The sequence below is a fragment of the Danio rerio genome, chromosome 20 (genome assembly GCF_049306965.1).
Source record: "Danio rerio strain Tuebingen ecotype United States chromosome 20, GRCz12tu, whole genome shotgun sequence".
NCBI classification, from domain to species: Eukaryota; Metazoa; Chordata; class Actinopteri; order Cypriniformes; family Danionidae; genus Danio; species Danio rerio.
In genome coordinates, this window is record NC_133195.1 from 13,219,137 (window position 1) to 13,242,657 (window position 23,521).

Sequence of the window (23,521 nt, forward strand, 5' to 3'; positions counted from 1 at the left end):
GAAATGTTGTCTAAAACAAAAATGAATGATGCATTTTATGGCTGGATCTGTTTTTATTACATTCTGAATTGGACGTTGAAAATGAGCTTATCTCAGCCAGCAGAGAGGTCAAATCACAGTAATGCAAACTCAGTCAGAGACATAGATTTTCACTTGCAACTTGCTTTAACATGTTTAACAGTGCATGAAATGTTGTCTAAAACAAAAAAGAATGATGCATTTTATGGCTGGATCTGGTTTTATTACATTCTGAATTGGACGTTGAAAATGAGCTTATCTCAGCCAGCAGAGAGGTCAAATCACAGTAATGCAAACTCAGTCAGAGACATAGATTTTCACTTGCAACTTGCTTTAACATGTTTAACAGTGCATGAAATGTTGTCTAAAACAAAAAAGAATGATGCATTTTATAGCTGGATCAGGTTTTATTACATTCTGAATTGGACGTTGAAAATGAGCTTATCTCAGCCAGCAGAGTGGTCAAATCACAGTAATGCAAACTCAGTCAGAGACATAGATTTTCACTTGCAACTTGCTTTAACATGTTTAACAGTGCATGAAATGTTGTCTAAAACAAAAAAGAATGATGCATTTTATGGCTGGATCTGTTTTTATCACTTTCTGAATTGGACGTTGAAAATGAGCTTATCTCAGCCAGCAGAGAGGTCAAATCACAGTAATGCAAACTCAGTCAGAGACATAGATTTTCACTTGCAACTTGCTTTAACATGTTTAACAGTGCATGAAATGTTGTCTAAAACAAAAAGAATGATGCATTTTATGGCTGGATCAGGTTTTAATACATTCTGAATTGGACGTTGAAAATGAGCTTATCTCAGCCAGCAGAGAGGTCAAATCACAGTAATGCAAACTCAGTCAGAGACATAGATTTTCACTTGCAACTTGCTTTAACATGTTTAACAGTGCATGAAATGTTGTCTAAAACAAAAAAGAATGATGCATTTTATGTCTGGATCAATTTTTTTCACTTTCTGAATTGGACGTTGAAAATGAGCTTATCTCAGCCAGCAGAGAGGTCAAATCACAGTAATGCAAACTCAGTCAGAGACATAGATTTTCACTTGCAACTTGCTTTAACATGTTTAACAGTGCATGAAATGTTGTCTAAAACAAAAAAGAATGATGCATTTTATGGCTGGATCTGGTTTTATTACATTCTGAATTGGATGTTGAAAATGAGCTTATCTCAGCCCAGCAGAGAGGTCAAATCACAGTAATGCAAACTCAGTCAGAGACATAGATTTTCACTTGCAACTTGCTTTAACATGTTTAACAGTGCATGAAATGTTGTCTAAAACAAAAAAGAATGATGCATTTTATGGCTGGATCTGGTTTTATTACATTCTGAATTGGACGTTGAAAATGAGCTTATCTCAGCCAGCAGAGAGGTCAAATCACAGTAATGCAAACTTAGTCAGAGACATAGATTTTCACTTGCAACTTGCTTTAACATGTTTAACAGTGCATGAAATGTTGTCTAAAACAAAAAAGAATGATGCATTTTATGGCTGGATCTGGGTTTATTACATTCTGAATTGGACGTTGAAAATGAGCTTATCTCAGCCAGCAGAGAGGTCAAATCACAGTAATGCAAACTCAGTCAGAGACATAGATTTTCACTTGCAACTTGCTTTAACATGTTTAACAGTGCATGAAATGTTGTCTAAAACAAAAAAGAATGATGCATTTTATAGCTGGATCAGGTTTTATTACATTCTGAATTGGACGTTGAAAATGAGCTTATCTCAGCCAGCAGAGAGGTCAAATCACAGTAATGCAAACTCAGTCAGAGACATAGATTTTCACTTACAACTTGCTTTAACATGTTTAACAGTGCATGAAATGTTGTCTAAAACAAAAAGAATGATGCATTTTATGGCTGGATCTGTTTTTATCACTTTCTGAATTGGACGTTGAAAATGAGCTTATCTCAGCCAGCAGAGAGGTCAAATCACAGTAATGCAAACTCAGTCAGAGACATAGATTTTCACTTGCAACTTGCTTTAACATGTTTAACAGTGCATGAAATGTTGTCTAAAACAAAAAAGAATGATGCATTTTATGGCTGGATCTGGTTTTATTACATTCTGAATTGGACGTTGAAAATGAGCTTATCTCAGCCAGCAGAGAGGTCAAATCACAGTAATGCAAACTCAGTCAGAGATATAGATTTTCACTTGCAACTTGCTTTAACATGTTTAACAGTGCATGAATTGTTGTCTAAAACAAAAAAGAATGATGCATTTTATGGCTGGATCTGTTTTTATCACTTTCTGAATTGGACGTTGAAAATGAGCTTATCTCAGCCAGCAGAGAGGTCAAATCACAGTAATGCAAACTCAGTCAGAGACATAGATTTTCACTTGCAACTTGCTTTAACATGTTTAACAGTGCATGAAATGTTGTCTAAAACAAAAAAGAATGATGCATTTTATGGCTGGATCTGGTTTTATTACATTCTGAATTGGACGTTGAAAATGAGCTTATCTCAGCCAGCAGAGAGGTCAAATCACAGTAATGCAAACTCAGTCAGAGACATAGATTTTCACTTGCAACTTGCTTTAACATGTTTAACAGTACATAAAATGTTGTCTAAAACAAAAAAGAATGATGCATTTTATGGCTGGATCTGGTTTTATTACATTCTGAATTGGACGTTGAAAATGAGCTTATCTCAGCCAGCAGAGAGGTCAAATCACAGTAATGCAAACTCAGTCAGAGACATAGATTTTCACTTGCAACTTGCTTAAACATGTTTAACAGTGCATGAAATGTTGTCTAAAACAAAAAAGAATGATGCATTTTATGGCTGGATCTGGTTTTATTACATTCTGAATTGGACGTTGAAAATGAGCTTATCTCAGCCAGCAGAGAGGTCAAATCACAGTAATGCAAACTCAGTCAGAGACATAGATTTTCACTTRCAACTTGCTTTAACATGTTTAACAGTGCATGAAATGTTGTCTAAAACAAAAAAGAATGATGCATTTTATGGCTGGATCTGGTTTTATTACATTCTGAATTGGACGTTGAAAATGAGCTTATCTCAGCCAGCAGAGAGGTCAAATCACAGTAATGCAAACTCAGTCAGAGAYATAGATTTTCACTTGCAACTTGCTTTAACATGTTTAACAGTGCATGAATTGTTGTCTAAAACAAAAAAGAATGATGCATTTTATGGCTGGATCTGTTTTTATCACTTTCTGAATTGGACGTTGAAAATGAGCTTATCTCAGCCAGCAGAGAGGTCAAATCACAGTAATGCAAACTCAGTCAGAGACATAGATTTTCACTTGCAACTTGCTTTAACATGTTTAACAGTGCATGAAATGTTGTCTAAAACAAAAAAGAATGATGCATTTTATGGCTGGATCTGGTTTTATTACATTCTGAATTGGACGTTGAAAATGAGCTTATCTCAGCCAGCAGAGAGGTCAAATCACAGTAATGCAAACTCAGTCAGAGACATAGATTTTCACTTGCAACTTGCTTTAACATGTTTAACAGTACATGAAATGTTGTCTAAAACAAAAAAGAATGATGCATTTTATGGCTGGATCTGGTTTTATTACATTCTGAATTGGACGTTTAAAATGAGCTTATCTCAGCCAGCAGAGAGGTCAAATCACAGTAATGCAAACTCAGTCAGAGACATAGATTTTCACTTGCAACTTGCTTAAACATGTTTAACAGTGCATGAAATGTTGTCTAAAACAAAAAAGAATGATGCATTTTATGGCTGGATCTGGTTTTATTACATTCTGAATTGGACGTTGAAAATGAGCTTATCTCAGCCAGCAGAGAGGTCAAATCACAGTAATGCAAACTCAGTCAGAGACATAGATTTTCACTTACAACTTGCTTTAACATGTTTAACAGTGCATGAAATGTTGTCTAAAACAAAAAAGAATGATGCATTTTATAGCTGGATCAGGTTTTATTACATTCTGAATTGGACGTTGAAAATGAGCTTATCTCAGCCAGCAGAGAGGTCAAATCACAGTAATGCAAACTCAGTCAGAGACATAGATTTTCACTTGCAACTTGCTTTAACATGTTTAACAGTGCATGAAATGTTGTCTAAAACAAAAAAGAATGATGCATTTTATGGCTGGATCAGGTTTTATTACATTCTGAATTGGACGTTGAAAATGAGCTCATCTCAGCCAGCAGAGAGGTCAAATCACAGTAATGCAAACTCAGTCAGAGACATAGATTTTCACTTGCAACTTGCTTTAACATGTTTAACAGTGCATGAAATGTTGTCTAAAACAAAAAAGAATGATGCATTTTATGGCTGGATCTGGTTTTATTACATTCTGAATTGGACGTTGAAAATGAGCTTATCTCAGCCAGCAGAGAGGTCAAATAACAGTAATGCAAACTCAGTCAGAGACATAGATTTTCACTTGCAACTTGCTTTAACATGTTTAACAGTGCATAAAATGTTGTCTAAAACAAAAAAGAATGATGCATTTTATGGCTGGATCTGTTTTTATCACTTTCTGAATTGGACGTTGAAAATRAGCTTATCTCAGCCAGCAGAGAGGTCAAATCACAGTAATGCAAACTCAGTCAGAGACATAGATTTTCACTTGCAACTTGCTTTAACATGTTTAACAGTGCATGAAATGTTGTCTAAAACAAAAAAGAATGATGCATTTTATAGCTAGATCAGGTTTTATTACATTCTGAATTGGACGTTGAAAATGAGCTTATCTCAGCCAGCAGAGAGGTCAAATCACAGTAATGCAAACTCAGTCAGAGACATAGATTTTCACTTGCAACTTGCTTTAACATGTTTAACAGTGCATGAAATGTTGTCTAAAACAAAAATGAATGATGCATTTTATGGCTGGATCTGTTTTTATTACATTCTGAATTGGACGTTGAAAATGAGCTTATCTCAGCCAGCAGAGAGGTCAAATCACAGTAATGCAAACTCAGTCAGAGACATAGATTTTCACTTGCAACTTGCTTTAACATGTTTAACAGTGCATGAAATGTTGTCTAAAACAAAAAAGAATGATGCATTTTATAGCTGGATCTGTTTTTATCACTTTCTGAATTGGACGTTGAAAATGAGCTTATCTCAGCCAGCAGAGAGGTCAAATCACAGTAATGCAAACTCAGTCAGAGACATAGATTTTCACTTGCAACTTGCTTTAACATGTTTAACAGTGCATGAATTGTTGTCTAAAACAAAAAAGAATGATGCATTTTATGGCTGGATCTGTTTTTATCACTTTCTGAATTGGACGTTGAAAATGAGCTTATCTCAGCCAGCAGAGAGGTCAAATCACAGTAATGCAAACTCAGTCAGAGACATAGATTTTCACTTGCAACTTGCTTTAACATGTTTAACAGTGCATGAATTGTTGTCTAAAACAAAAAAGAATGATGCATTTTATGGCTGGATCTGTTTTTATCACTTTCTGAATTGGACGTTGAAAATGAGCTTATCTCAGCCAGCAGAGAGGTCAAATCACAGTAATGCAAACTCAGTCAGAGACATAGATTTTCACTTGCAACTTGCTTTAACATGTTTAACAGTGCATGAAATGTTGTCTAAAACAAAAAAGAATGATGCATTTTATGGCTGGATCTGGTTTTATTACATTCTGAATTGGACGTTGAAAATGAGCTTATCTCAGCCAGCAGAGAGGTCAAATCACAGTAATGCAAACTCAGTCAGAGACATAGATTTTCACTTGCAACTTGCTTTAACATGTTTAACAGTACATGAAATGTTGTCTAAAACAAAAAAGAATGATGCATTTTATGGCTGGATCTGGTTTTATTACATTCTGAATTGGACGTTGAAAATGAGCTTATCTCAGCCAGCAGAGAGGTCAAATCACAGTAATGCAAACTCAGTCAGAGACATAGATTTTCACTTGCAACTTGCTTAAACATGTTTAACAGTGCATGAAATGTTGTCTAAAACAAAAAAGAATGATGCATTTTATGGCTGGATCTGGTTTTATTACATTCTGAATTGGACGTTGAAAATGAGCTTATCTCAGCCAGCAGAGAGGTCAAATCACAGTAATGCAAACTCAGTCAGAGACATAGATTTTCACTTACAACTTGCTTTAACATGTTTAACAGTGCATGAAATGTTGTCTAAAACAAAAAAGAATGATGCATTTTATAGCTGGATCAGGTTTTATTACATTCTGAATTGGACGTTGAAAATGAGCTTATCTCAGCCAGCAGAGAGGTCAAATCACAGTAATGCAAACTCAGTCAGAGACATAGATTTTCACTTGCAACTTGCTTTAACATGTTTAACAGTGCATGAAATGTTGTCTAAAACAAAAAAGAATGATGCATTTTATGGCTGGATCAGGTTTTATTACATTCTGAATTGGACGTTGAAAATGAGCTCATCTCAGCCAGCAGAGAGGTCAAATCACAGTAATGCAAACTCAGTCAGAGACATAGATTTTCACTTGCAACTTGCTTTAACATGTTTAACAGTGCATGAAATGTTGTCTAAAACAAAAAAGAATGATGCATTTTATGGCTGGATCTGGTTTTATTACATTCTGAATTGGACGTTGAAAATGAGCTTATCTCAGCCAGCAGAGAGGTCAAATAACAGTAATGCAAACTCAGTCAGAGACATAGATTTTCACTTGCAACTTGCTTTAACATGTTTAACAGTGCATAAAATGTTGTCTAAAACAAAAAAGAATGATGCATTTTATGGCTGGATCTGTTTTTATCACTTTCTGAATTGGACGTTGAAAATAAGCTTATCTCAGCCAGCAGAGAGGTCAAATCACAGTAATGCAAACTCAGTCAGAGACATAGATTTTCACTTGCAACTTGCTTTAACATGTTTAACAGTGCATGAAATGTTGTCTAAAACAAAAAAGAATGATGCATTTTATAGCTAGATCAGGTTTTATTACATTCTGAATTGGACGTTGAAAATGAGCTTATCTCAGCCAGCAGAGAGGTCAAATCACAGTAATGCAAACTCAGTCAGAGACATAGATTTTCACTTGCAACTTGCTTTAACATGTTTAACAGTGCATGAAATGTTGTCTAAAACAAAAATGAATGATGCATTTTATGGCTGGATCTGTTTTTATTACATTCTGAATTGGACGTTGAAAATGAGCTTATCTCAGCCAGCAGAGAGGTCAAATCACAGTAATGCAAACTCAGTCAGAGACATAGATTTTCACTTGCAACTTGCTTTAACATGTTTAACAGTGCATGAAATGTTGTCTAAAACAAAAAAGAATGATGCATTTTATAGCTGGATCTGTTTTTATCACTTTCTGAATTGGACGTTGAAAATGAGCTTATCTCAGCCAGCAGAGAGGTCAAATCACAGTAATGCAAACTCAGTCAGAGACATAGATTTTCACTTGCAACTTGCTTTAACATGTTTAACAGTGCATGAATTGTTGTCTAAAACAAAAAAGAATGATGCATTTTATGGCTGGATCTGTTTTTATCACTTTCTGAATTGGACGTTGAAAATGAGCTTATCTCAGCCAGCAGAGAGGTCAAATCACAGTAATGCAAACTCAGTCAGAGACATAGATTTTCACTTGCAACTTGCTTTAACATGTTTAACAGTGCATGAAATGTTGTCTAAAACAAAAAAGAATGATGCATTTTATGGCTGGATCTGGTTTTATTACATTCTGAATTGGACGTTGAAAATGAGCTTATCTCAGTCAGCAGAGAGGTCAAATCACAGTAATGCAAACTCAGTCAGAGACATAGATTTTCACTTGCAACTTGCTTTAACATGTTTAACAGTACATGAAATGTTGTCTAAAACAAAAAAGAATGATGCATTTTATGGCTGGATCTGGTTTTATTACATTCTGAATTGGACGTTGAAAATGAGCTTATCTCAGCCAGCAGAGAGGTCAAATCACAGTAATGCAAACTCAGTCAGAGACATAGATTTTCACTTGCAACTTGCTTAAACATGTTTAACAGTGCATGAAATGTTGTCTAAAACAAAAAAGAATGATGCATTTTATGGCTGGATCTGGTTTTATTACATTCTGAATTGGACGTTGAAAATGAGCTTATCTCAGCCAGCAGAGAGGTCAAATCACAGTAATGCAAACTCAGTCAGAGACATAGATTTTCACTTACAACTTGCTTTAACATGTTTAACAGTGCATGAAATGTTGTCTAAAACAAAAAAGAATGATGCATTTTATAGCTGGATCAGGTTTTATTACATTCTGAATTGGACGTTGAAAATGAGCTTATCTCAGCCAGCAGAGAGGTCAAATCACAGTAATGCAAACTCAGTCAGAGACATAGATTTTCACTTGCAACTTGCTTTAACATGTTTAACAGTGCATGAAATGTTGTCTAAAACAAAAAAGAATGATGCATTTTATGGCTGGATCAGGTTTTATTACATTCTGAATTGGACGTTGAAAATGAGCTCATCTCAGCCAGCAGAGAGGTCAAATCACAGTAATGCAAACTCAGTCAGAGACATAGATTTTCACTTGCAACTTGCTTTAACATGTTTAACAGTGCATGAAATGTTGTCTAAAACAAAAAAGAATGATGCATTTTATGGCTGGATCTGGTTTTATTACATTCTGAATTGGACGTTGAAAATGAGCTTATCTCAGCCAGCAGAGAGGTCAAATAACAGTAATGCAAACTCAGTCAGAGACATAGATTTTCACTTGCAACTTGCTTTAACATGTTTAACAGTGCATAAAATGTTGTCTAAAACAAAAAAGAATGATGCATTTTATGGCTGGATCTGTTTTTATCACTTTCTGAATTGGACGTTGAAAATAAGCTTATCTCAGCCAGCAGAGAGGTCAAATCACAGTAATGCAAACTCAGTCAGAGACATAGATTTTCACTTGCAACTTGCTTTAACATGTTTAACAGTGCATGAAATGTTGTCTAAAACAAAAAAGAATGATGCATTTTATAGCTAGATCAGGTTTTATTACATTCTGAATTGGACGTTGAAAATGAGCTTATCTCAGCCAGCAGAGAGGTCAAATCACAGTAATGCAAACTCAGTCAGAGACATAGATTTTCACTTGCAACTTGCTTTAACATGTTTAACAGTGCATGAAATGTTGTCTAAAACAAAAATGAATGATGCATTTTATGGCTGGATCTGTTTTTATTACATTCTGAATTGGACGTTGAAAATGAGCTTATCTCAGCCAGCAGAGAGGTCAAATCACAGTAATGCAAACTCAGTCAGAGACATAGATTTTCACTTGCAACTTGCTTTAACATGTTTAACAGTGCATGAAATGTTGTCTAAAACAAAAAAGAATGATGCATTTTATGGCTGGATCTGGTTTTATTACATTCTGAATTGGACGTTGAAAATGAGCTTATCTCAGCCAGCAGAGAGGTCAAATCACAGTAATGCAAACTCAGTCAGAGACATAGATTTTCACTTGCAACTTGCTTTAACATGTTTAACAGTGCATGAAATGTTGTCTAAAACAAAAAAGAATGATGCATTTTATAGCTGGATCAGGTTTTATTACATTCTGAATTGGACGTTGAAAATGAGCTTATCTCAGCCAGCAGAGTGGTCAAATCACAGTAATGCAAACTCAGTCAGAGACATAGATTTTCACTTGCAACTTGCTTTAACATGTTTAACAGTGCATGAAATGTTGTCTAAAACAAAAAAGAATGATGCATTTTATGGCTGGATCTGTTTTTATCACTTTCTGAATTGGACGTTGAAAATGAGCTTATCTCAGCCAGCAGAGAGGTCAAATCACAGTAATGCAAACTCAGTCAGAGACATAGATTTTCACTTGCAACTTGCTTTAACATGTTTAACAGTGCATGAAATGTTGTCTAAAACAAAAAGAATGATGCATTTTATGGCTGGATCAGGTTTTAATACATTCTGAATTGGACGTTGAAAATGAGCTTATCTCAGCCAGCAGAGAGGTCAAATCACAGTAATGCAAACTCAGTCAGAGACATAGATTTTCACTTGCAACTTGCTTTAACATGTTTAACAGTGCATGAAATGTTGTCTAAAACAAAAAAGAATGATGCATTTTATGTCTGGATCAATTTTTTTCACTTTCTGAATTGGACGTTGAAAATGAGCTTATCTCAGCCAGCAGAGAGGTCAAATCACAGTAATGCAAACTCAGTCAGAGACATAGATTTTCACTTGCAACTTGCTTTAACATGTTTAACAGTGCATGAAATGTTGTCTAAAACAAAAAAGAATGATGCATTTTATGGCTGGATCTGGTTTTATTACATTCTGAATTGGATGTTGAAAATGAGCTTATCTCAGCCCAGCAGAGAGGTCAAATCACAGTAATGCAAACTCAGTCAGAGACATAGATTTTCACTTGCAACTTGCTTTAACATGTTTAACAGTGCATGAAATGTTGTCTAAAACAAAAAAGAATGATGCATTTTATGGCTGGATCTGGTTTTATTACATTCTGAATTGGACGTTGAAAATGAGCTTATCTCAGCCAGCAGAGAGGTCAAATCACAGTAATGCAAACTCAGTCAGAGACATAGATTTTCACTTGCAACTTGCTTTAACATGTTTAACAGTGCATGAAATGTTGTCTAAAACAAAAAAGAATGATGCATTTTATGGCTGGATCTGGTTTTATTACATTCTGAATTGGACGTTGAAAATGAGCTTATCTCAGCCAGCAGAGAGGTCAAATCACAGTAATGCAAACTCAGTCAGAGACATAGATTTTCACTTGCAACTTGCTTTAACATGTTTAACAGTGCATGAAATGTTGTCTAAAACAAAAAAGAATGATGCATTTTATGGCTGGATCTGGTTTTATTACATTCTGAATTGGACGTTGAAAATGAGCTTATCTCAGCCAGCAGAGAGGTCAAATCACAGTAATGCAAACTCAGTCAGAGACATAGATTTTCACTTGCAACTTGATTGGACGTTGAAAATGAGCTTATCTCAGCCAGCAGAGAGGTCAAATCACAGTAATGCAAACTCAGTCAGAGACATAGATTTTCACTTGCAACTTGATTTAACATGTTTAACAGTGCATGAAATGTTGTCTAAAACAAAAAAGAATGATGCATTTTATGGCTGGATCTGGGTTTATTACATTCTGAATTGGACGTTGAAAATGAGCTTATCTCAGCCAGCAGAGAGGTCAAATCACAGTAATGCAAACTCAGTCAGAGACATAGATTTTCACTTGCTACTTGCTTTAACATGTTTAACAGTGCATGAAATGTTGTCTAAAACAAAAAAGAATGATGCATTTTATAGCTGGATCAGGTTTTATTACATTCTGAATTGGACGTTGAAAATGAGCTTATCTCAGCCAGCAGAGAGGTCAAATCACAGTAATGCAAACTCAGTCAGAGACATAGATTTTCACTTGCAACTTGCTTCAACATGTTTAACAGTGCATGAAATGTTGTCTAAAACAAAAAGAATGATGCATTTTATGGCTGGATCTGTTTTTATCACTTTCTGAATTGGACGTTGAAAATGAGCTTATCTCAGCCAGCAGAGAGGTCAAATCACAGTAATGCAAACTCAGTCAGAGACATAGATTTTCACTTGCAACTTGCTTTAACATGTTTAACAGTGCATGAAATGTTGTCTAAAACAAAAAAGAATGATGCATTTTATGGCTGGATCTGTTTTTATCACTTTCTGAATTGGACGTTGAAAATGAGCTTATCTCAGCCAGCAGAGAGGTCAAATCACAGTAATGCAAACTCAGTCAGAGACATAGATTTTCACTTGCAACTTGCTTTAACATGTTTAACAGTACATGAAATGTTGTCTAAAACAAAAAAGAATGATGCATTTTATGGCTGGATCTGGTTTTATTACATTCTGAATTGGACGTTGAAAATGAGCTTATCTCAGCCAGCAGAGAGGTCAAATCACAGTAATGCAAACTCAGTCAGAGACATAGATTTTCACTTGCAACTTGCTTTAACATGTTTAACAGTGCATGAAATGTTGTCTAAAACAAAAAAGAATGATGCATTTTATGGCTGGATCTGGTTTTATTACATTCTGAATTGGACGTTGAAAATGAGCTTATCTCAGCCAGCAGAGAGGTCAAATCACAGTAATGCAAACTCAGTCAGAGACATAGATTTTCACTTGCAACTTGCTTTAACATGTTTAACAGTGCATGAAATGTTGTCTAAAACAAAAAAGAATGATGCATTTTATAGCTAGATCAGGTTTTATTACATTCTGAATTGGACGTTGAAAATGAGCTTATCTCAGCCAGCAGAGAGGTCAAATCACAGTAATGCAAACTCAGTCAGAGACATAGATTTTCACTTGCAACTTGCTTTAACATGTTTAACAGTGCATGAAATGTTGTCTAAAACAAAAAAGAATGATGCATTTTATAGCTGGATCTGTTTTTATCACTTTCTGAATTGGACGTTGAAAATGAGCTTATCTCAGCCAGCAGAGAGGTCAAATCACAGTAATGCAAACTCAGTCAGAGACATAGATTTTCACTTGCAACTTGCTTTAACATGTTTAACAGTGCATGAAATGTTGTCTAAAACAAAAAAGAATGATGCATTTTATAGCTGGATCAGGTTTTATTACATTCTGAATTGGACGTTGAAAATGAGCTTATCTCAGCCAGCAGAGAGGTCAAATCACAGTAATGCAAACTCAGTCAGAGACATAGATTTTCACTTGCAACTTGCTTTAACATGTTTAACAGTGCATGAAATGTTGTCTAAAACAAAAAAGAATGATGCATTTTATGGCTGGATCTGGTTTTATTACATTCTGAATTGGACGTTGAAAATGAGCTTATCTCAGCCAGCAGAGAGGTCAAATCACAGTAATGCAAACTCAGTCAGAGACATAGATTTTCACTTGCAACTTGCTTTAACATGTTTAACAGTGCATGAAATGTTGTCTAAAACAAAAAAGAATGATGCATTTTATGGCTGGATCTGTTTTTATCACTTTCTGAATTGGACGTTGAAAATGAGCTTATCTCAGCCAGCAGAGAGGTCAAATCACAGTAATGCAAACTCAGTCAGAGACATAGATTTTCACTTGCAACTTGCTTTAACATGTTTAACAGTACATGAAATGTTGTCTAAAACAAAAAAGAATGATGCATTTTATGGCTGGATCTGGTTTTATTACATTCTGAATTGGACGTTGAAAATGAGCTTATCTCAGCCAGCAGAGAGGTCAAATCACAGTAATGCAAACTCAGTCAGAGACATAGATTTTCACTTGCAACTTGCTTTAACATGTTTAACAGTGCATGAAATGTTGTCTAAAACAAAAAAGAATGATGCATTTTATGGCTGGATCTGGTTTTATTACATTCTGAATTGGACGTTGAAAATGAGCTTATCTCAGCCAGCAGAGAGGTCAAATCACAGTAATGCAAACTCAGTCAGAGACATAGATTTTCACTTGCAACTTGCTTTAACATGTTTAACAGTGCATGAAATGTTGTCTAAAACAAAAAAGAATGATGCATTTTATAGCTAGATCAGGTTTTATTACATTCTGAATTGGACGTTGAAAATGAGCTTATCTCAGCCAGCAGAGAGGTCAAATCACAGTAATGCAAACTCAGTCAGAGACATAGATTTTCACTTGCAACTTGCTTTAACATGTTTAACAGTGCATGAAATGTTGTCTAAAACAAAAAAGAATGATGCATTTTATAGCTGGATCTGTTTTTATCACTTTCTGAATTGGACGTTGAAAATGAGCTTATCTCAGCCAGCAGAGAGGTCAAATCACAGTAATGCAAACTCAGTCAGAGACATAGATTTTCACTTGCAACTTGCTTTAACATGTTTAACAGTGCATGAAATGTTGTCTAAAACAAAAAAGAATGATGCATTTTATAGCTGGATCAGGTTTTATTACATTCTGAATTGGACGTTGAAAATGAGCTTATCTCAGCCAGCAGAGAGGTCAAATCACAGTAATGCAAACTCAGTCAGAGACATAGATTTTCACTTGCAACTTGCTTTAACATGTTTAACAGTGCATGAAATGTTGTCTAAAACAAAAAGAATGATGCATTTTATGGCTGGATCTGTTTTTATCACTTTCTGAATTGGACGTTGAAAATGAGCTTATCTCAGCCAGCAGAGAGGTCAAATCACAGTAATGCAAACTCAGTCAGAGACATAGATTTTCACTTGCAACTTGCTTTAACATGTTTAACAGTGCATGAAATGTTGTCTAAAACAAAAAAGAATGATGCATTTTATGGCTGGATCTGTTTTTATCACTTTCTGAATTGGACGTTGAAAATGAGCTTATCTCAGCCAGCAGAGAGGTCAAATCACAGTAATGCAAACTCAGTCAGAGACATAGATTTTCACTTGCAACTTGCTTTAACATGTTTAACAGTGCATGAAATGTTGTCTAAAACAAAAAAGAATTATGCATTTTATGGCTGGATCTGGTTTTTTTACATTCTGAATTGGACGTTGAAAATGAGCTTATCTCAGCCAGCAGAGAGGTCAAATCACAGTAATGCAAACTCAGTCAGAGACATAGATTTTCACTTGCAACTTGCTTTAACATGTTTAACAGTGCATGAAATGTTGTCTAAAACAAAAAGAATGATGCATTTTATGGCTGGATCAGGTTTTATTACATTCTGAATTGGACGTTGAAAATGAGCTTATCTCAGCCAGCAGAGAGGTCAAATCACAGTAATGCAAACTCAGTCAGAGACATAGATTTTCACTTGCAACTTGCTTTAACATGTTTAACAGTGCATGAAATGTTGTCTAAATTAAAAAAGAATGATGCATTTTATGGCTGGATCTGTTTTTATCACTTTCTGAAATGGACGTTGAGAATGAGCTTATCTCAGCCAGCAGAGAGGTCAAATCACAGTAATGCAAACTCAGTCAGAGACATAGATTTTCACTTGCAACTTGCTTTAACATGTTTAACAGTGCATGAAATGTTGTCTAAAACAAAAAAGAATGATGCATTTTATAGCTGGATCAGGTTTTATTACATTCTGAATTGGACGTTGAAAATGAGCTTATCTCAGCCAGCAGAGAGGTCAAATCACAGTAATGCAAACTCAGTCAGAGACATAGATTTTCACTTGCAACTTGCTTTAACATGTTTAACAGTGCATGAAATGTTGTCTAAAACAAAAAGAATGATGCATTTTATGGCTGGATCAGGTTTTATTACATTCTGAATTGGACGTTGAAAATGAGCTTATCTCAGCCAGCAGAGAGGTCAAATCACAGTAATGCAAACTCAGTCAGAGACATAGATTTTCACTTGCAACTTGCTTTAACATGTTTAACAGTGCATGAAATGTTGTCTAAAACAAAAAAGAATGATGCATTTTATGGCTGGATCAGGTTTTATTACATTCTGAATTGGACGTTGAAAATGAGCTTATCTCAGCCAGCAGAGAGGTCAAATCACAGTAATGCAAACTCAGTCAGAGACATATATTTTCACTTGCAACTTGCTTTAACATGTTTAAAAGTGCATGAAATGTTGTCTAAAACAAAAAAGAATGATGCATTTTATGTCTGGATCAATTTTTATCACTTTCTGAATTGGACGTTGAAAATGAGCTTATCTCAGCCAGCAGAGAGGTCAAATCACAGTAATGCAAACTCAGTCAGAGACATATATTTTCACTTGCAACTTGCTTTAACATGTTTAAAAGTGCATGAAATGTTGTCTAAAACAAAAAAGAATGATGCATTTTATGTCTGGATCAATTTTTATCACTTTCTGAATTGGACGTTGAAAATGAGCTTATCTCAGCCAGCAGAGAGGTCAAATCACAGTAATGCAAACTCAGTCAGAGACATAGATTTTCACTTGCAACTTGCTTTAACATGTTTAACAGTGCATGAAATGTTGTCTAAAACAAAAAAGAATGATGCATTTTATAGCTGGATCAGGTTTTATTACATTCTGAATTAGACGTTGAAAATGAGCTTATCTCAGCCAGCAGAGAGGTCAAATCACAGTAATGCAAACTCAGTCAGAGACATAGATTTTCACTTGCAACTTGCTTTAACATGTTTAACAGTGCATGAAATGTTGTCTAAAACAAAAAAGAATGATGCATTTTATGGCTGGATCTGTTTTTATCACTTTCTGAATTGGACGTTGAAAATGAGCTTATCTCAGCCAGCAGAGAGGTCAAATCACAGTAATGCAAACTCAGTCAGAGACATAGATTTTCACTTGCAACTTGCTTTAACATGTTTAACAGTGCATGAAATGTTGTCTAAAACAAAAAAGAATGATGCATTTTATAGCTGGATCAGGTTTTATTACATTCTGAATTGGACGTTGAAAATGAGCTTATCTCAGCCAGCAGAGAGGTCAAATCACAGTAATGCAAACTCAGTCAGAGACATAGATTTTCACTTGCAACTTGCTTTAACATGTTAAACAGTGCATGAAATGTTGTCTAAAACAAAAAAGAATGATGCATTTTATAGCTGGATCTGGTTTTATTACATTCTGAATTGGACGTTGAAAATGAGCTTATCTCAGCCAGCAGAGAGGTCAAATCACAGTAATGCAAACTCAGTCAGAGACATAGATTTTCACTTGCTACTTGCTTTAACATGTTTAACAGTGCATGAAATGTTGTCTAAAACAAAAAAGAATGATGCATTTTATAGCTGGATCAGGTTTTATTACATTCTGAATTGGACGTTGAAAATGAGCTTATCTCAGCCAGCAGAGAGGTCAAATCACAGTAATGCAAACTCAGTCAGAGACATAGATTTTCACTTGCAACTTGCTTTAACATGTTTAACAGTGCATGAAATGTTGTCTAAAACAAAAAAGAATTATGCATTTTATGGCTGGATCTGGTTTTATTACATTCTGAATTGGACGTTGAAAATGAGCTTATCTCAGCCAGCAGAGAGGTCAAATCACAGTAATGCAAACTCAGTCAGAGACATAGATTTTCACTTGCAACTTGCTTTAACATGTTTAACAGTGCATGAAATGTTGTCTAAAACAAAAAAGAATGATGCATTTTATGGCTGGATCTTTTTTTTATCACTTTCTGAATTGGACGTTGAAAATGAGCTTATCTCAGCCAGCAGAGAGGTCAAATCACAGTAATGCTAACTCAGTCAGAGACATAGATTTTCACTTGCAACTTGCTTTAACATGTTTAACAGTGCATGAAATGTTGTCTAAAACAAAAAAGAATGATGCATTTTATGGCTGGATCAGGTTTTATTACTTTCTGAATTGGACGTTGAAAATGAGCTTATCTCAGCCAGCAGAGAGGTCAAATCACAGTAATGCAAACTCAGTCAGAGACATAGATTTTCACTTGCAACTTGCTTTAACATGTTTAACAGTGCATGAAATGTTGTCTAAAACAAAAAAGAATGATGCATTTTATAGCTGGATCAGGTTTTATTACATTCTGAATTGGACGTTGAAAATGAGCTTATCTCAGCCAGCAGAGAGGTCAAATCACAGTAATGCAAACTTAGTCAGAGACATAGATTTTCACTTGCAACTTGCTTTAACATGTTTAACAGTGCATGAAATGTTGTCTAAAACAAAAAAGAATGATGCATTTTATAGCTGGATCAGGTGTTATTACATTCTGAATTGGACGTTGAAAATGAGCTTATCTCAGCCAGCAGAGAGGTCAAATCACAGTAATGCAAACTCAGTCAGAGACATAGATTTTCACTTGCAACTTGCTTTAACATGTTTAACAGTGCATGAAATGTTGTCTAAAACAAAAAAGAATGATGCATTTTATGGCTGGATCTGGTTTTATTACATTCTGAATTGGATGTTGAAAATGAGCTTATCTCAGCCAGCAGAGAGGTCAAATCACAGTAATGCAAACTCAGTCAGAGACATAGATTTTCACTTGCAACTTGCTTTAAAATGTTTAACAGTGCATGAAATGTTGTCTAAAACAAAAAAAGAATGATGCATTTTATAGCTGGATCAGGTTTTATTACATTCTGAATTGGACGTTGAAAATGAGCTTATCTCAGCCAGCAGAGAGGTCAAATCACAGTAATGCAAACTCAGTCAGAGACATAGATTTTCACTTGCAACTTGCTTTATCATGTTTAACAGTGCATGAAATGTTGTCTAAAACAAAAAAGAATGATGCATTTTATAGCTGGATCAGGTTTTATTACATTCTGAATTAGACGTTGAAAATGAGCTTATCTCAGCCAGCAGAGAGGTCAAATCACAGTAATGCAAACTCAGTCAGAGACATAGATTTTCACTTGCAACTTGCTTTAACATGTTTAACAGTTCATGAAATGTTGTCTAAAACAAAAAAGAATGATGCATTTTATGGCTGGATCTGGTTTTATCACTTTCTGAATTGGACGTTGAAAATAAGCTTATCTCAGCCAGCAGAGAGGTCAAATCACAGTAATGCAAACTCAGTCAGAGACATAGATTTTCACTTGCAACTTGCTATAACATGTTTAACAATGCATGAAATGTTGTCTAAAACAAAAAAGAATGATGCATTTTATAGCTGGATCTGGTTTTATTACATTCTGAATTGGACGTTGAAAATTAGCTTATCTCAGCCAGCAGAGAGGTCAAATCACAGTAATGCAAACTCAGTCAGAGACATAGATTTTCACTTGCAACTTGCTTTAACATGTTTAACAGTGCATGAAATGTTGTCTAAAACAAAAAAGAATGATGCATTTTATAGCTGGATCAGGTTTTATTACATTCTGAATTGGACGTTGAAAATGAGCTTATCTCAGCCAGCAGAGAGGTCAAATCACAGTAATGCAAACTCAGTCAGAGACATAGATTTTCACTTACAACTTGCTTTAACATGTTTAACAGTGCATGAAATGTTGTCTAAAACAAAAAGAATGATGCATTTTATGGCTGGATCTGTTTTTATCACTTTCTGAATTGGACGTTGAAAATGAGCTTATCTCAGCCAGCAGAGAGGTCAAATCACAGTAATGCAAACTCAGTCAGAGACATAGATTTTCACTTGCAACTTGCTTTAACATGTTTAACAGTGCATGAAATGTTGTCTAAAACAAAAAAGAATGATGCATTTTATAGCTGGATCAGGTTTTATTACATTCTGAATTAGACGTTGAAAATGAGCTTATCTCAGCCAGCAGAGAGGTCAAATCACAGTAATGCAAACTCAGTCAGAGACATAGATTTTCACTTGCAACTTGCTTTAACATGTTTAACAGTTCATGAAATGTTGTCTAAAACAAAAAAGAATGATGCATTTTATGGCTGGATCTGGTTTTATCACTTTCTGAATTGGACGTTGAAAATAAGCTTATCTCAGCCAGCAGAGAGGTCAAATCACAGTAATGCAAACTCAGTCAGAGACATAGATTTTCACTTGCAACTTGCTATAACATGTTTAACAATGCATGAAATGTTGTCTAAAACAAAAAAGAATGATGCATTTTATAGCTGGATCTGGTTTTATTACATTCTGAATTGGACGTTGAAAATTAGCTTATCTCAGCCAGCAGAGAGGTCAAATCACAGTAATGCAAACTCAGTCAGAGACATAGATTTTCACTTGCAACTTGCTTTAACATGTTTAACAGTGCATGAAATGTTGTCTAAAACAAAAAAGAATGATGCATTTTATAGCTGGATCAGGTTTTATTACATTCTGAATTGGACGTTGAAAATGAGCTTATCTCAGCCAGCAGAGAGGTCAAATCACAGTAATGCAAACTCAGTCAGAGACATAGATTTTCACTTACAACTTGCTTTAACATGTTTAACAGTGCATGAAATGTTGTCTAAAACAAAAAGAATGATGCATTTTATGGCTGGATCTGTTTTTATCACTTTCTGAATTGGACGTTGAAAATGAGCTTATCTCAGCCAGCAGAGAGGTCAAATCACAGTAATGCAAACTCAGTCAGAGACATAGATTTTCACTTGCAACTTGCTTTAACATGTTTAACAGTGCATGAAATGTTGTCTAAAACAAAAAAGAATGATGCATTTTATGGCTGGATCTGGTTTTATTACATTCTGAATTGGACGTTGAAAATGAGCTTATCTCAGCCAGCAGAGAGGTCAAATCACAGTAATGCAAACTTAGTGAGAGATATAGATTTTCACTTGCAACTTGCTTTAACATGTTTAACAGTGCATGAAATGTTGTCTAAAACAAAAAAGAATGATGCATTTTATGGCTGGATCTGTTTTTATCACTTTCTGAATTGGACGTTGAAAATGAGCTTATCTCAGCCAGCAGAGAGGTCAAATCACAGTAATGCAAACTCAGTCAGAGACATAGATTTTCACTTGCAACTTGCTTTAACATGTTTAACAGTGCATGAAATGTTGTCTAAAACAAAAAATAATGATGCATTTTATGGCTGGATCTGGTTTTATTAAATTCTGAATTGGACGTTGAAAATGAGCTTATCTCAGCCAGCAGAGAGGTCAAATCACAGTAATGCAAACTCAGTCAGAGACATAGATTTTCACTTGCAACTTGCTTTAACATGTTTAACAGTGCATGAAATGTTGTCTAAAACAAAAAAGAATGATGCATTTTATAGCTGGATCAGGTTTTATTACATTCTGAATTGGACGTTGAAAATGAGCTTATCTCAGCCAGCAGAGAGGTCAAATCACAGTAATGCAAACTCAGTCAGAGACATAGATTTTCACTTGCAACTTGCTTTAACATGTTTAACAGTGCATGAAATGTTGTCTAAAACAAAAAAGAATGATGCATTTTATAGCTGGATCAGGTTTTATTACATTCTGAATTAGACGTTGAAAATGAGCTTATCTCAGCCAGCAGAGAGGTCAAATCACAGTAATGCAAACTCAGTCAGAGACATAGATTTTCACTTGCAACTTGCTTTAACATGTTTAACAGTTCATGAAATGTTGTCTAAAACAAAAAGAATGATGCATTTTATGGCTGGATCTGTTTTTATCACTTTCTGAATTGGACGTTGAAAATGAGCTTATCTCAGCCAGCAGAGAGGTCAAATCACATTAATGCAAACTCAGTCAGAGACATAGATTTTCACTTGCAACTTGCTTTAACATGTTTAACAGTGCATGAAATGTTGTCTAAAACAAAAAAGAATGATGCATTTTATGGCTGGATCTGGTTTTATTACATTCTGAATTGGACGTTGAAAATGAGCTTATCTCAGCCAGCAGAGAGGTCAAATCACAGTAATGCAAACTCAGTCAGAGATATAGATTTTCACTTGCAACTTGCTTTAACATGTTTAACAGTGCATGAAATGTTGTCTAAAACAAAAAAGAATGATGCATTTTATGGCTGGATCTGTTTTTATCACTTTCTGAATTGGACGTTGAAAATGAGCTTATCTCAGCCAGCAGAGAGGTCAAATCACAGTAATGCAAACTCAGTCAGAGACATAGATTTTCACTTGCAACTTGCTTTAACATGTTTAACAGTGCATGAAATGTTGTCTAAAACAAAAAAGAATGATGCATTTTATGGCTGGATCTGGTTTTATTACATTCTGAATTGGACGTTGAAAATGAGCTTATCTCAGCCAGCAGAGAGGTCAAATCACAGTAATGCAAACTCAGTCAGAGACATAGATTTTCACTTGCAACTTGCTTTAACATGTTTAACAGTGCATGAAATGTTGTCTAAAACAAAAAAGAATGATGCATTTTATGGCTGGATCTGTTTTTATCACTTTCTGAATTGGACGTTGAAAATGAGCTTATCTCAGCCAGCAGAGAGGTCAAATCACAGTAATGCAAACTCAGTCAGAGACATAGATTTTCACTTGCAACTTGCTTTAACATGTTTAACAGTGCATGAAATGTTGTCTAAAACAAAAAAGAATGATGCATTTTATGGCTGGATCTGGTTTTATTACATTCTGAATTGGACGTTGAAAATGAGCTTATCTCAGCCAGCAGAGAGGTCAAATCACAGTAATGCAAACTCAGTCAGAGACATAGATTTTCACTTGCTACTTGCTTTAACATGTTTAACAGTGCATGAAATGTTGTCTAAAACAAAAAAGAATGATGCATTTTATAGCTGGATCAGGTTTTATTACATTCTGAATTGGACGTTGAAAATGAGCTTATCTCAGCCAGCAGAGAGGTCAAATCACAGTAATGCAAACTTAGTCAGAGACATAGATTTTCACTTGCAACTTGCTTTAACATGTTTAACAGTGCATGAAATGTTGTCTAAAACAAAAAAGAATGATGCATTTTATAGCTGGATCAGGTGTTATTACATTCTGAATTGGACGTTGAAAATGAGCTTATCTCAGCCAGCAGAGAGGTCAAATCACAGTAATGCAAACTCAGTCAGAGACATAGATTTTCACTTGCAACTTGCTTTAACATGTTTAACAGTGCATGAAATGTTGTCTAAAACAAAAAAGAATGATGCATTTTATGGCTGGATCTGGTTTTATTACATTCTGAATTGGACGTTGAAAATGAGCTTATCTCAGCCAGCAGAGAGGTCAAATCACAGTAATGCAAACTCAGTCAGAGACATAGATTTTCACTTGCAACTTGCTTTAAAATGTTTAACAGTGCATGAAATGTTGTCTAAAACAAAAAAGAATGATGCATTTTATAGCTGGATCAGGTTTTATTACATTCTGAATTGGACGTTGAAAATGAGCTTATCTCAGCCAGCAGAGAGGTCAAATCACAGTAATGCAAACTCAGTCAGAGACATAGATTTTCACTTGCAACTTGCTTTAACATGTTTAACAGTGCATGAAATGTTGTCTAAAACAAAAAAGAATGATGCATTTTATAGCTGGATCAGGTTTTATTACATTCTGAATTAGACGTTGAAAATGAGCTTATCTCAGCCAGCAGAGAGGTCAAATCACAGTAATGCAAACTCAGTCAGAGACATAGATTTTCACTTGCAACTTGCTTTAACATGTTTAACAGTTCATGAAATGTTGTCTAAAACAAAAAGAATGATGCATTTTATGGCTGGATCTGTTTTTATCACTTTCTGAATTGGACGTTGAAAATGAGCTTATCTCAGCCAGCAGAGAGGTCAAATCACATTAATGCAAACTCAGTCAGAGACATAGATTTTCACTTGCAACTTGCTTTAACATGTTTAACAGTGCATGAAATGTTGTCTAAAACAAAAAAGAATGATGCATTTTATGGCTGGATCTGGTTTTATTACATTCTGAATTGGACGTTGAAAATGAGCTTATCTCAGCCAGCAGAGAGGTCAAATCACAGTAATGCAAACTCAGTCAGAGATATAGATTTTCACTTGCAACTTGCTTTAACATGTTTAACAGTGCATGAAATGTTGTCTAAAACAAAAAAGAATGATGCATTTTATGGCTGGATCTGTTTTTATCACTTTCTGAATTGGACGTTGAAAATGAGCTTATCTCAGCCAGCAGAGAGGTCAAATCACAGTAATGCAAACTCAGTCAGAGACATAGATTTTCACTTGCAACTTGCTTTAACATGTTTAACAGT